The sequence below is a fragment of the Sus scrofa genome, chromosome 1 (genome assembly GCF_054392235.1).
Source record: "Sus scrofa isolate SSC_HxYL_T2T_F1_AM1 chromosome 1, Sscrofa_HxYL_maternal_Yorkshire_Landrace_v2.0, whole genome shotgun sequence".
Lineage (NCBI taxonomy): Eukaryota > Metazoa > Chordata > Mammalia > Artiodactyla > Suidae > Sus > Sus scrofa.
In genome coordinates this window covers 258611779-258625229 of record NC_139383.1, presented here as the reverse complement: position 1 = coordinate 258625229, position 13451 = coordinate 258611779, and the positions used below count along the sequence as shown (strand labels likewise).

The window sequence follows — 13451 nt, the reverse complement described above, 5'->3', positions numbered from 1 at the left end:
ACAGTCATTTAGAATTTCAAAGGTTTCTTCTTCAGGGGGTGGGACACAAAAGATGCCACCGTAATTCACAGAATGCTAGGATGGTGGGGAAGAGCTGCACACCATTAACAAAGTCTGTGCCGGAAACCTTTATGGAGGAAGGCAAGAGCTGTTCTGCCAGGATAAAGAAGATGCCTCATTACATTGCTTTAAAAAAGATTATTATCATTATTGCTTTTTCAAATGCACTCCTGCATCCTACCTGGGTTGGGAGCGCTTAAGAGGGGAAAGCCAATTTTTAAAAGTAGTTCATAGATCACTAAAGAATCACAAAACCCTCAGCATTCAGTACACATCTCTCTCTCTCTCCTTCTCTCCCTTTTTATTTCTTTCTCCCTCTCTCTCTCATTCTTTCCCTCCCTCTCTCTCTTGGAGTTGAGGATGTCAATTTGATTTTAGAAAAAATTAAACACTCACATCAAGAGACCCTTCCTTTCTTCAGACAGACATCTCAGTACTGCTCCGCATGGTTTTAAATGGTGCCAGATCCTAACCAATGGCTTGAAGGACCAAATAAGATGGAGCTTCTCACACATAAAGCTGCTGGTCCTTCACCATGATCTTGCATGGTTTCGCCTGACTTCTCCCTTTCCTTTGTTTTGGAATCACAGGAGGCGAATGCCACAAATCTGAGTTGGAAAACCAGGAGCCCAGGCAGCAGAACAGCCAGCAGACAACATTGTCTCTGAACTGCTATTGTTTCTATTTTAGGAGCACATTGAGTGATTAGCTTGGGTAACAGTAACATCGCATTACCTTGCACAGGCTGGAAATGTCTTTCAATAAGGAGGCAACAACGGAGGCCATGTGATACAATCCCGTAGACAGAGCCAAGTGGAATACATCAAAGAGAGCCTTGATGCAGATGTTTCATGCAGAAGAAAATTAGGTCAGAGACCACTTCAATTTCAGCTTCTGCCAGCCTCGTTTGAGAGCTTCCAGTGAATTCGTAATGAATAGCTTCTAGGGCACTTTTCTCTCATTCAGTCACAGGCTGCCACAGCCAGATGAGCGTTCCATGTGGAATCTTCTCTCATTATTTAAAACTGCTACTTTGTGTTCTGAAATTCCAGAACCCTTCCCATGCACCACCACTCTGGCCAGAGACAAAAAAGACTCAGAAAAGACAGAGGGACATTAATCTGTATCATATTCTGTCTTTCTCCCTCTCCTATCCATCATATACATACATGTTTTTTAATACATCTCAAGCCCCTTTTTCATCTGTCTGTGCAGGTCCATAAACCGTTGCTGAGGAATATTGGAGATGTCAGGCTTTTTTAATCTTACTCAACTTTGAAGAAGCTGAGTGGCCTATAGATGACCAAAATGCTTTGTCGGCTTCTTGCAGGGATCATGCATGTGTGAGTGAGTGTGGCGTGCATGTATAAAAAAAAAAAAAAAAAAAAAAAAAAGCTTTTCTCTGAAAAGAGCAGAGAAGGGCAGTGTGACCTCCATGAAAGTGAATGATGCATCTTTTCCCTGCCCACCCCCAGCCCCATCACACACGTTATTTATTATATTGGAGGGTGAGATTCTGGAGCATCCTGGGATCTTCCTGTTGCAGATGCTTTTTCTGTCCATCCTTTGCAGGGTTCACACTGTCAAATCCTTGCTGATTGGAGTGGGGGTGTGTGGAGGGATGACTTCAATAAATGGCAGGAGAAGAATCATGAGATTCTAAATGCATTTGGAAGATGGGAGCAGAGAGATAGATACAGAGCATCACAGAGGCTCCTCGAAGCTGGTGACGCTCCCATTTCCCATGGGAAAGGAAAGGAGGTGGTGGCGTCAGCTTCCTGTGACACAATTGCTTTGTCTTGGCTACCTCCAAAGTACTGGGGTGTTCATTCAGGGTTTTTCCTCAATTCCAGGGTTTGCGAAGTGGTGGCAGAAAGCCTTGGAAAAGCCCTAAAAAACCTGCTTCTGTTCCAGTCAGGATATGGAGGCACCGTGAAGATGCTGCCTCTCTGGTTCTGCCATTTAAAATGCTTTCTTTGGCTTAAAGAGACTAGTTGTCCCTCGGTGCTTCCTCAACTTGGCCTCCTCCCTGCTAGCACTCTCCTATGATCTCTCTCTTTCAATGTCACACACTCACACTCTCTCTCTCTCACACAGTCATATAGGCTCACATGCATACGTGCTTACAGTCACATTCACTTAAAATTTATGAGAAGGGTAGAGGTGCAGGGGAGGCAGTGACACTGAATTCAAAAGATGACCTGATAGAAAAAGAGAACTAGTTTCAGCTCCACCTCTGTGTGCACTCGTACAAGAGGCCTAACTCCTCGGGGCTCAGTGTCCTCACTTGGAGAAACATGAGTGATCCCTAAATCCCTCACAGCTTTAATGCTGACTCAATAAATAATCTTTCTCATGTGTGATAGGCAATTGGCAGGTCTGGAAATGTCTGGCTGTGGTTGTAGCCCCAGATCTACCTACAAAGATGCTAACAAAGTCCTATGATGCTCATAAGACTGATGTCAAGGCATATATGGGCTTGGTCATGCAGCAGGCATTCCTTCCAGACCTATTGCAATGAGGCAGCTCAACACAGGAGAAATAACATTGACTTTGGAGTCATCTAGACTTGAGTTTGAATTTAGGCTCTGCCACTTCCTGGCTGTGTGACCTCAGGTGAGTGATTTAGGCTCTCTAATCCTGAGTTTCTTCAATAGCAAAATTGAAATGATACTTGCTATGAAAAGTTGTTAAAAGACTAACTAAAATATGTGAAATATATGTGCCTGATACATGGCAGGTACTCAGCAAGTATTAGTGTTATTTTCATTATTTCTATTAAAATTAAAATGGAGACACACATGGATGTATGTAGAAATGGCCTTTAAGGCCGTCAAAAAATTAACACTTTATTTGAATTGATTTTTCTTGCTCCATACGGAGAATCTAAGATAAGTATACACATATGCACAACACATACCGCATGTGTGCATGCATGAATACACACACATGGAATTTAATTTCTAAAGGTGGTGGGAACCAATACTTATTTAAAGTGCTTGTTGGAGATTTTGGCACATAAATGCTCGTTAAGTGCTAATTACATTTATTTTTATTTACAACAGTATCTTTCAGTGTGAACTCCCAAGTTATCATGAACTCCTTACCTATTCTCCTGTCTGAAAAGGCTACTTTTTTTTTTTGGTATTTGAATTAATTTTTATTAATATAGAAATATTCTCAAAAAATTTTTACCTTTTAAAATTTTTTCTCTTTTTTTTTCCTACTGTACAGCATGGTGACCCAGTTTGAAAAGGCTACTTTTTAAGAGACGACTTGGGGCAGAGAAAATCTGCATAAGTAGGAGTCAAAAATCCATCAAAACGATGCTGAAACTCTGGTTTTGTTTTTTTGGTTTTTTGTTTTTGGCTGCACCCATGACATGCAGAAGTCAGAAGTTCCCAGGCATTAAACCCAAATCCACACCATCTCAGTGACCCAAACCATGACGTGATAACTGCTGAGCTGCCAGGGGACCCCACTGAGTTCTTGACTGCAACACTGTAGCACTTCGGGGCTGGGCAGGTAAGAAACTGAAATAAAGCAGTTACATGACTTGGTCAAAGTCATGGAGGAACCCCAGTTCTGACGGAGTCCTCCCCTATGTCCTTCACTATCATAGCTTCAATGGAGGCTATGAACATGAGAATGCTTGGCAGAGACCTGGTGCTCTCCAGCTGCCAATGCCTCCCCATCCCCCCAGCACCTGCCAGCTTTCCTACAGCAGCCATGGCACAGGGCCATCATCACTGTGGTGACTGCAGGGCTGTCTGCCACCCATGGTTCCACTGTCCAATGGGGTGTTGCCTGCCCAGAGTTGGACTTGGTCCCTGTCAGGTTATGGAGCATGGGGGACAGCACAGCCCTGGAAGGAGCTCCGCGGCCTAGCCTGCTAAGCAGACTGGGCCAGCACCAAGACCCAGAGTCAAACAGCAGTCTGCCAGACTCTGGCTCTGTGTGCTGGTATGTGACCATGGGCATTTATAGAAGCTAGAGAGGCCAAACCGGGGGAAGAGAAGCATCCATTTGTGCTGTTCTGCCTTTATTCATTCTCTTACTTGCTTCCTCATTTTCTCATTCATTCATTTAATTATTCTTTATTGAACACTGTGTTTGGAGAAACAGGGCTTCTAAGATTTCATTATTTAGTAAAAGAGACCACATGGATAGATCTGCAGACCAATTGCAATACTACATGGCAAGTGCTATAATAGCAAAATACTGTTGCAGCACAGGAGAGGGAGGCGTTCAATTTTCCTGCTTTACAGGTATTAGATGGAGTAGATATTGTGTGGTTAATCAGGGTTGGATACTGTGTGCTTTGTGAGTGCTCTGTTTTCAAGGGACTCCAATACAAAATTCAAAAGGGAAAAGAGACAACTTGTTCTTTTGCTTGCTAAACATACAAAGAATTTATTGTTCTAAATTTTCACTAATTAACTATTTCCATCAGAATCCAGATAAGAGCAGTGAGGTGAATGCTCACAAACTTGACTTAGGTCTCCTCCTAGTCCCCCGCCCCTTGCAGGATGGGGAGTAGTCTGCCTGTCCATCGCTGGCTGGCAGACCTACCCCTGCGACAAGATGGCTGATCTGTCTAAGCACTTCTGGGCATCTAATGAAAATATTCACATTTAGCAATGTCTTAGCAGATAACTCCCATGAAACTTTTTTGAGTCACAGCACTGAATGTTTCCCCCTTTTTTAGTAACTTGTTCTTTCTTTCTGTGTTTTGTCTTCATTAATCCTGTCAGATTTTACTCGATGTTCTGGCACCAAGAGTTATATTTAATGCTTTATTCTTTCCAGTTCTTTCACTGTATTGACATTACCTCCACAACACTTCTTACCACCACCCATTCATTCATTTTCTACTCATATGTCCATGCTTCCATCCACCTTTGCATTTCCTCTCTTTTTCTTTTTTGGCCATAACCCCATTTCAATCTTCTATCATCTTATGCTTACATGATTATAAGATCCAGTAAATTTATTTTCCTGAAAAGGCTGAGTGAATTTATAGAATGTAGGCTTAGATTTGAATTTGTCTCTGTCTTTTCCTAACTGTAAAACCTTAAGCACATAACTGAAACTAAGTCTGTTAATATTCACATTTCAGGATTGTTCTGAATGTTAATCGAGATAAGGTGCGTGAAGTAGGTGAGACCAGACCTAGCACATGGAGAGGTATTCAGTAAGTAATATTTCATTTCCTCCTCCATACTTCTCCCACGACTTTGTACTTTTTTCTAGCGATTTCTTTATAAATGCCTGCAATTATTATCTAACATCCTGGCATTTGCTGAAGTCATCCTTCTTTCTAAGACTATATCTTCCTCATTTCCTAACTTACTATTGAGATGCATCACTCTTCACTATTTGGGTCTTTGATCACGGGAACTCTTCCTCCTGAATTATCCATATCTTATTTTTACCTTTGTAAGAAATTTATGTGATTTCTTGGATCTACCCATTCCCCAGATCAAGTGCTTCCTTTTCCCATAATATTTCCAGAATCCCCCAAATTTAAACTTTTACTTCCCCTGCATTTTATGACTTTATTTGTAGGGTAGGAAAGAGGGAACTGCATTTGTGAGCACTCCCTATTGAGTGTTGATACCTGTGACACACATTTTTTTTCAACAACCTTGTAAAGTAGTTCTTGTTAATCTTCATTTTTCAGCAGAACTTTTCCAAGGTTGTGTGGTCCTCACTAGCTGAGCACAAATTTGAGCCCAGGTCTATCTGATTCCAAATGGCTTTTCCATTCATCATTATACAGTAATAGTAATAGCTACCTTTTGATTATGAAACATTAAAAAAAACACATGATTTGTTTTGTTAATGAGTAATATCAAAGGATGGGAATAGTATTACATTTATTCTTATATTACCTTACATATTCTGGTGAAACAATTTAAACATACCCGTAAAGGTGTGGTAAATGTTCAATGAAATGACATTCAATGCTCGAATAGAACTTTCTCTAGAGTCCTTATTCTTGGGAGATTTTTCCCCTAGTTTCAAATGGAGTAAGTGTCCATGAATCCTTCAACCATAATATTCTCAGGATATGGTCAATTTCAGCTCTTTTTATTTTTAGTTAGGAAGTCTAAAACAGAGAATTATTATTATTTTTATTTGGTTAAGTTCTTATCACAATAAAAGATACTTCATATATTAAAGAGCCATGGGCTATTTTGTGAAAATCCTTGGGCCAATCCCTGCAGCCAGCAGGCAGCCAGCCCACTTGTTTATCTCTCCGTGGCATTAGTAACCCTGTAAAAGTTAAATTTGTTTTATTTATAGGTTGGAAGAGCCTTCACCCATGAGGAGTACTGAATAAATAGACTTCGCCATCATTCTCCAAAGAGGTTGGGAAGGAACCACTCATGAGGAAAGCCTGGAGGGTACAAATTGTCAGAATGAAGTATGGTCCTTTGTTCAGAATCAGAAGAGTTACCCACTCAAATCATAAAATACCAGATGAAGCTCACTTCACTAAGCAGGGGTGAGCAAATGGAAAGAAGAAAGACATGGTGACACTGAAAATGCCCAAGATGTAATCTCTCCAGGTTAAATGAAGGCCAAGTTCATTTGGGATCCCAGAGGTCATACTTTTGCCAAAGTGTGCTTTGTATTAGCACAGAAAAGAGTTAGAGCTTTTCTTCAAAAATTAAAATGAAATAGAATGAGATTGATAGGGTAATGCAGAATAATCTGCCTGCGTTTATGGCTGGTTATTTATACTTGAGTGTCAGGAGAGCAACTCAAAGTTATTTAATTAGGAGAGTGCAGAAACCAACCCAACATCATTAAATATATTATGAAAGAAATAAACATGAATTAAATAATTGCATTATATCTTAAGTGTGCTATCCTTTGGAGAGGAATGAGGTAGTTATGCTCTTTGATAAAGCCCTGAAGTCTCTGCTGTCCTCATACAAGGAGTAGGCTGCTGACTCACTATGAGCTTTGAGAACTTTTCCAGGAGAAAGAATAGTTTTTTTGTTGCACAGTCCTCATGAACTTGCCTGGTACCCCTGCTGATTAATGGCATTTATTCCCTCAGAGAGCTGCCTGAGGCTGAAGGCAGAGCTCTGACATTGAGACAGAGCTAACCTAACTGGCTCTCATGGGGATTGATCGCATGCCTGACCTTTCACTAGTGTTCTAAGCATTTGAGTTAACTGGGTGTGCCTCCCCTGCAAATAGGTCTCAGCCATTCCATAAAGGGGAAGATGGCATTCTCAGATATTGGGTTTTGGGCACTGTACCTTTAAGACAAGTTAAGGTTTACTTTTAAAGCTGTGGGACCATCTAAAGAGAAGCCCTGTATGGTCATAAACTATTCATGTAAGTTATCATGTTTCTAGTACTACCTACTTTCTAGTTCTCTTGCCTTGTTTCATCACCACCCGTCTCATCTTGACAACTTTGATATCAGACCTACCTTCAATTTTTTTTCTTCCATTCACTCTCTCATCCTGGACATGATGCCTAGTCTTACTGATTTGATATCTGACCTTGACTGGCCCTGACTCCCCTTTCCCTACTTGTATTAGAGGTGGGTGTTGGCATTAGGCATGTTTGTCAGTATCTCTTCTTGATTCCATCCCCTGCCCCCATTTTTGGCTTTGCTCTTTTTGTGAAAACATCTGTCACTCTAAGAGGTTCCACTCTGTGATGCAAAGCTAAAGGCAGGACAGGGACTAAAATGGCTCCAACAGATGAAGTCTGATATATTGTAAGCCTGAGAGAACCATACTCTATCATCTTGGCACCCACGCTGCAAGAGGGGTAGTGCATCTTCATATAGCTCAGAGAACTCTGAACCAAAGAGGTCATTGCACCCATTTCAGACTGTACCTCAACTGTGTCTCTTTCTTGAGAAAAAACAGATGTGCCACTATGCATCGTTCAGGGTGATCCAATAGAATATCAAGTGTTTCAAAGTTAAGCAGACTTGAGATTGGATCTGGCTCTCCTCCTTGCTGTGTCATCCTAGCAAACTGTGTCATCTCAGTTGAGCTTCTTAACTTCTCTAAGCCTCAGTTTTTTCATCTATAAAATGGGGACATTATATCTACTTTATATTGTCATTGCAAGAGATAAAAGAAGTAATGTACATAAAATACAGAATATTGCATATGGTGTTTAATAAGGAGGATTTACTACTTATTATTATTATTACCATTATTGCCATGATAAGGTCCTAATGCTTAAATTCTGGCAAGAATTGGGAAACTTTCAAATATTCAGGCAGCTCATTTCTTGAGCAATGGGCCACAGGTTTCTTCCTGTACTAGGCTGGTTGATCAGTGTTGTAAGCCACCAGTTGGCTTCCTGCCTGAACTTTTAATCTTGTCCCCATCTCAATTTAAAGAGGGTGAGAAAGCAGAGACATCAATCGTTTCCTTGTCAAGGACAACAGCCTCTTCCTTCTTCCTTAGTTCTCTCCTGGGGCCCCATCCACCCTGTGCCAAGGGAGGGGGCTCTCGCTGAATACAAATCGCCACGTGGTGGGGAGGCTTTGTGCCTCCACGGGAGCCTGGAGCACTTTCAGTGTCTGTGTAAGGCTGTGATGAGTCCAATCCAGTCCTCCCACCCCTCCTTGGGTTAAGTGCCCTGCCGCGTTCCCTAGTTTCTCTGTGTAGTGATGTAACCATGAGCATGGCAGTTACCCAAGGTACTGGGACACAGACTTTATTGATTTGTTCTTCTAATGCATTAGGAGGAAACAGGAAACCTCAGGAAGGTCACAAACGACAATTGTGCATTGACTAGCACAGACATTTCCTTCATTCAGGAAAGCACGACTCAAGTGGCCTTGCTGTCAGAAAGGAAAGGAGACCATAGACACGTGACTCAAAAATGAAGATGATAAGCCTGGGCTGTATCCGAAGGAATCAGAAAGGACTGAAGTACCTCATGCTCAAGCTCAGACTTGAGGGAGAGTCTTTGTTCAGTTACTGGCAAGGCCAGATGCTCAATCAATGTAGCTAAACAATAGGATGAAGAAATAAACTAGGCAGGAGTGTTCTCCTTAGGTCTTTGCTCTGTTGGTTCTCTAAGCAGCTCTCTAGCATTCTCCCACCTGATCCTGTGGTGACTTGTCCTTTCCATCTCACCTTCATGATTTTTAAAGCTGAGAGTGCCAGGCAACTTTCCATGCTTTCTCACTGCTCTCCCCAGGCTTCTCCTCCTCATGATCTCCCTTGGAGTCATCCATCATTGAAAACTCACAGCATGTTTGAAGTTGCCCTCACCGTCCCGTACCCTCTTTCCTTCCAGACCTGTGTTCTGAATGTTTGGGGTCTGCCTCCCATATGTCTAGGTCGGCCTTGTCTTCCATGTGGAGTCTAAGAGATGAAATCTTCTTTTGAGGATTCTGGTTATTCCAACTTTATCAACCAATTCTTGTTTTCCAGAGAGAAATTATTCCAAAATATCTGCTCCCCGTGTCAGTCCTCTATCTTCTGAGAAATGAAATCTTCTGCAAAATCAAGCCTTTCCAAATGGTTGGCCTTTAATCATTTCAGGAAATTCTGGATAGGATGCTAAGTTCCCTTCTAACCCCGTAAGTCTATATAATTAAAGCCAAGTCTTTAGTCCAGGACTCAGTAGAATATTTACATTTTTTTCTAGAAACAGTTTCATACTGATTACTAGAAACTGAAAAATTACAGAGTTCCAAGAAGAGATGTGCCTTCAAACTGTACTTTTGTTTAGGCTTTTGTGGGTTCTGTATGGACATTTAGTCTTTAATCCTTGTTTGAGCAGCCAGTTGAAATTTAATCTTGGCAGCGAGAGAAGCAACAGATAAGTGGTATCTCTGACAAATGACATATTGCGAGAGTTGACTCTTGGTCATTGTGGAGACCAGGTAAGGACAGCCCAAGGCTTCTGTGGAGCTCACATTTTCACACAAGCATGATTCCTCTCCCAACTCTGCCAGTCCCTCTCTCCATAATGTAGGCACAAGACATAAATGTTGTGGGCCACAGTAGACACATGTTTCAAAAGGATTGCTAATAAACTAATTTGGAGTTGCTTTGAAGATTAAATGAGACGGTGGATTGTAAATAGCTTAGCACATGGTAAATGCTCAATGAACATGTGTTTTTTTCTCCAAGGCTCCCTAAGATGTCTAGCCATTGGAATGTAGTTTGAGTCCTAGAATAAGAGAGCTAACATTTCTTAACCACTAACGGTGTGCCAGGTAATGTGTTAAGCAATTTGAAAGTAGTATTTTATATATCTAGATACAATTATTGTATTTATTTCTCAGACAAGAAGAGTCAAGCTCAGGGGGATTAAAGAACTTTCCTTACATTATACAGCTAATCACTAATAAGATTCACATCTTGGACTTTCTCACTCCAGAACTCATTCTCTCAATCGCTTTGTTGTAAGGGCATTTTAGAATGAAAAATCAGTGCTATGACTTTAATAAGCTAAAAAAACAAAAAATAAACAAACAAAAAAACCCAGGGTAGAGTCCCTGGGGGAATATGGGTTGGAGGGTAGAGGTGGAAATGCAGTAAAATAATAGATTCCAGTATCGATCTAGTGAGCCAGGCTGAGGAGAAGGAGATTAGTAGGATTTGTAAAGTTGTTATTAGTGTTTGCCAAAGATGTTTGCCATCTCCCACATTCTTCTTGGGAATGCAGCCTTTTGAATATATTTCTGGAAAACAAGAGCACACCAAAAAATCCTTCTTTTCTTCTTTCCCTTCTGAAATTTTAAAATCTTTTCAGCATGGGGCACCACACCAGGTACTGAGGGTACAGAGGTATGGAAAATTAGGTGAGATTTTATATTTGATATGTTTGAATTACAGGTGCAGCACGTTCGATCTGGAAAGGAAAGCCGGGGCAAGATGTGGATGAATGTTGAGTCTACACTGAGGCATCTTGGCTTGGACACCGTCCTTATACACGGAGTTATTTAGAAGGGCAGTGTTGTAAGTGCTGCCATTTCCACAACTCACTTTGGACCAGTGATGATGCTAAAGTTTGTCCCTTAGTGACACCAAGAGGTTCAAGGATGTGTTGAGATGAATACTCTAAATTTGCGGGTGAAAAGTTTTGTCTCATGCACATATGAGTTTGTTTTCTGAGGAGTATGTCTATAGCTTCATTCTCAAGGGGTCAGTGACAGAAAATGATTGAAGTCAAATACCAGTTATTTCCAGAGGAAGAAAAATGTGAGGAAAATATGTGAAGGTTGGTGAAGAATACAGTCAAGAGATGGGATAAGCTGAGATAGTGGCCATGGGGATGGAGCCAGCAGGTACCTGGGATTGACCATCAGTCAGCTAGAAGGTCAGAGAGAAGAAGGATGAAGCTTCAATGTCTCTTGATATTCTAGCCTAAGAGATGGGTTAATTCACCAAGAGGCGAAATATAAGTGAGGCTATAGGCTTGGGCAGAGGCTATAAACTTGTTTGGAGTAATAAATTTAGTATCCGTTATTGTATGGATTACTCTTTGAACTGAGATTGCGGTGGTACTGTTTTTCTCTATGAAGCTTAAAACTTGTAACAGGAAGTATAATTTAACTCATTGCCATACCAGGCAAGTCAGGGGGAACATGCTGCTTTAAGATTTGTCTTTCAAACACAAAAAGGACTGTTTTCAACTTACCGTTCCAAAAGGGGACAGTTTGAGGGGAGGGGCGGATTGGGGCTGTGGGACTGGCATATGCACACGGTGGTATATGGAAGGGTTGGCCAATAGGGACCTGCTGTATAGCACAGGGACCTCTACCCAATATTCTGTGATGTTGTATGTGGAAAAAGAACCTGAAAAAGAATGGATGTGTATAACTGACTCACTTTGTTGTATAGCAAAAATTACCACAACATTGTAAATCAACTATACTTCAATAAAACTTAAAAAAGCATTGTTTTCAATACAGCTTGGATATATACCTAAAATTGAGGGGTCTCATCTCCTATTTCCAGGCCTCCCACCCCTCCACAATCTTAGAGAAAGAGATGGTAATTCATGATGATTTAGGATATGTTAACCCAGTGTCAGATGTTTAGATAAACCGGGCGTAGGAACATTCTAGTTATTGCCTGAATTCCCCCTTTTTATAAAAATATTTGGCATTGTATAGACATAGTTAATGTCATATAAATGCCTTGGCATAATTTCTATGGAAAGAATGAAACCTTAAAACGAAGATTTTTGAGTAAATATCATGTACCAGGAACTATATCTCGTTGTAAACATTAACTATTTAACAACATTTTTGATGGTACCAACCCTGTGAGGTGGAGATTATTATATTTGTTTCACAAATGAGGAAAACGTGACTGAAAAACTAAAACACTTCCCCTAGTTTGTTGAAGTAGGAAGTGGTGGGCACTCTCCTGAACACCACTCCAAACCTTATCTGGCCACATCTGGCCCCAGCGATCCCATCTTTTTTCAGTGTCCCCATCCTTTTTACATCTTCCTGTCACTCTGGACTCAGCTTAGATTCCAGAATCTTGGGCTTGAATCATATTCTTGCAAACCCTCACCTTCCAAGCCCCTCAGTCCTTTCATCATTCTCCACCAGCACAACGGAGCCCTTGAATTCAATCCAGTCGATTCTTGTCCTAGAGTCACTGTTGGCGGGCTGGAGAAAAACATTCAACTATGCTAATTGGTCTTACCTTAAAGCTGTGGCCACAAACCTCTGGTGGACCTGCTCCCTTGTCTGGCATCCTTGCCGCATTTGTTTATTTAATCATTATTTCATTATTCAAATGAAATTGACAACCGTGGTCAAGTCTTCTTATTTCTCAAATTTCCTACCCTGCCCTCTTCTCTTAATTTCTGATGAAGACTTTGCTTCTTCTTTGACTGAATAGTCACAATCTGAAGATGACTGTACCAATTCTCGTGACCAGAATTGTCACTGCATCTTAACTTACAGACTCTGCTTCTTAACTTACAGACTCTGCTTCTTACAGACTCTGCTTCTCTCTTATTTATATATTTACGCATAGGAACCATTCATCTTTCTGTGAAGACCAACACCTCCACTTGTGCCCTGGACCTCATCCCTTGCCTTCTCTAGGACTCCCCCCCCCCCTTTAATTAACTTATAGACTCTGCTTCTCTTTTATTTATATATTTACTCGTAAGAACTGTTCATCTTTCTGTGAAGAACAACACCTCCACTTGTGCCCTGGACCTCACCCCTTGCTTTCTCTAGGACTTTTTTTTTTTTCCTTTAATTACCTTCCCTTTGTCTGTATGACCATTTTTCTCCCTTGCTACTGATCATGGCCATCAGCAGGCAGACATGCTCCACAATCACCCATCTTAAGAAAACAAAACTCGCCCTTGACCACATTCCCTCCCAGCTCTCACCATATTTTCTTTCTCTT

The 13451-nt window shown here is 41.1% G+C and overlaps 1 long non-coding RNA gene across 1 annotated transcript; it reads left to right on the top strand.

The window, feature by feature from the left end:
- Positions 1-1121: 1121 nt before the first annotated feature.
- LOC146407127 (uncharacterized) lies at positions 1122-11980 on the top strand. Its single transcript, XR_014825692.1, has 4 exons — positions 1122-3585; positions 5180-5254; positions 6370-6571; positions 10905-11980. It is a non-coding gene; the product is annotated as an uncharacterized LOC146407127 (long non-coding RNA).
- Positions 11981-13451: the final 1471 nt, after the last annotated feature.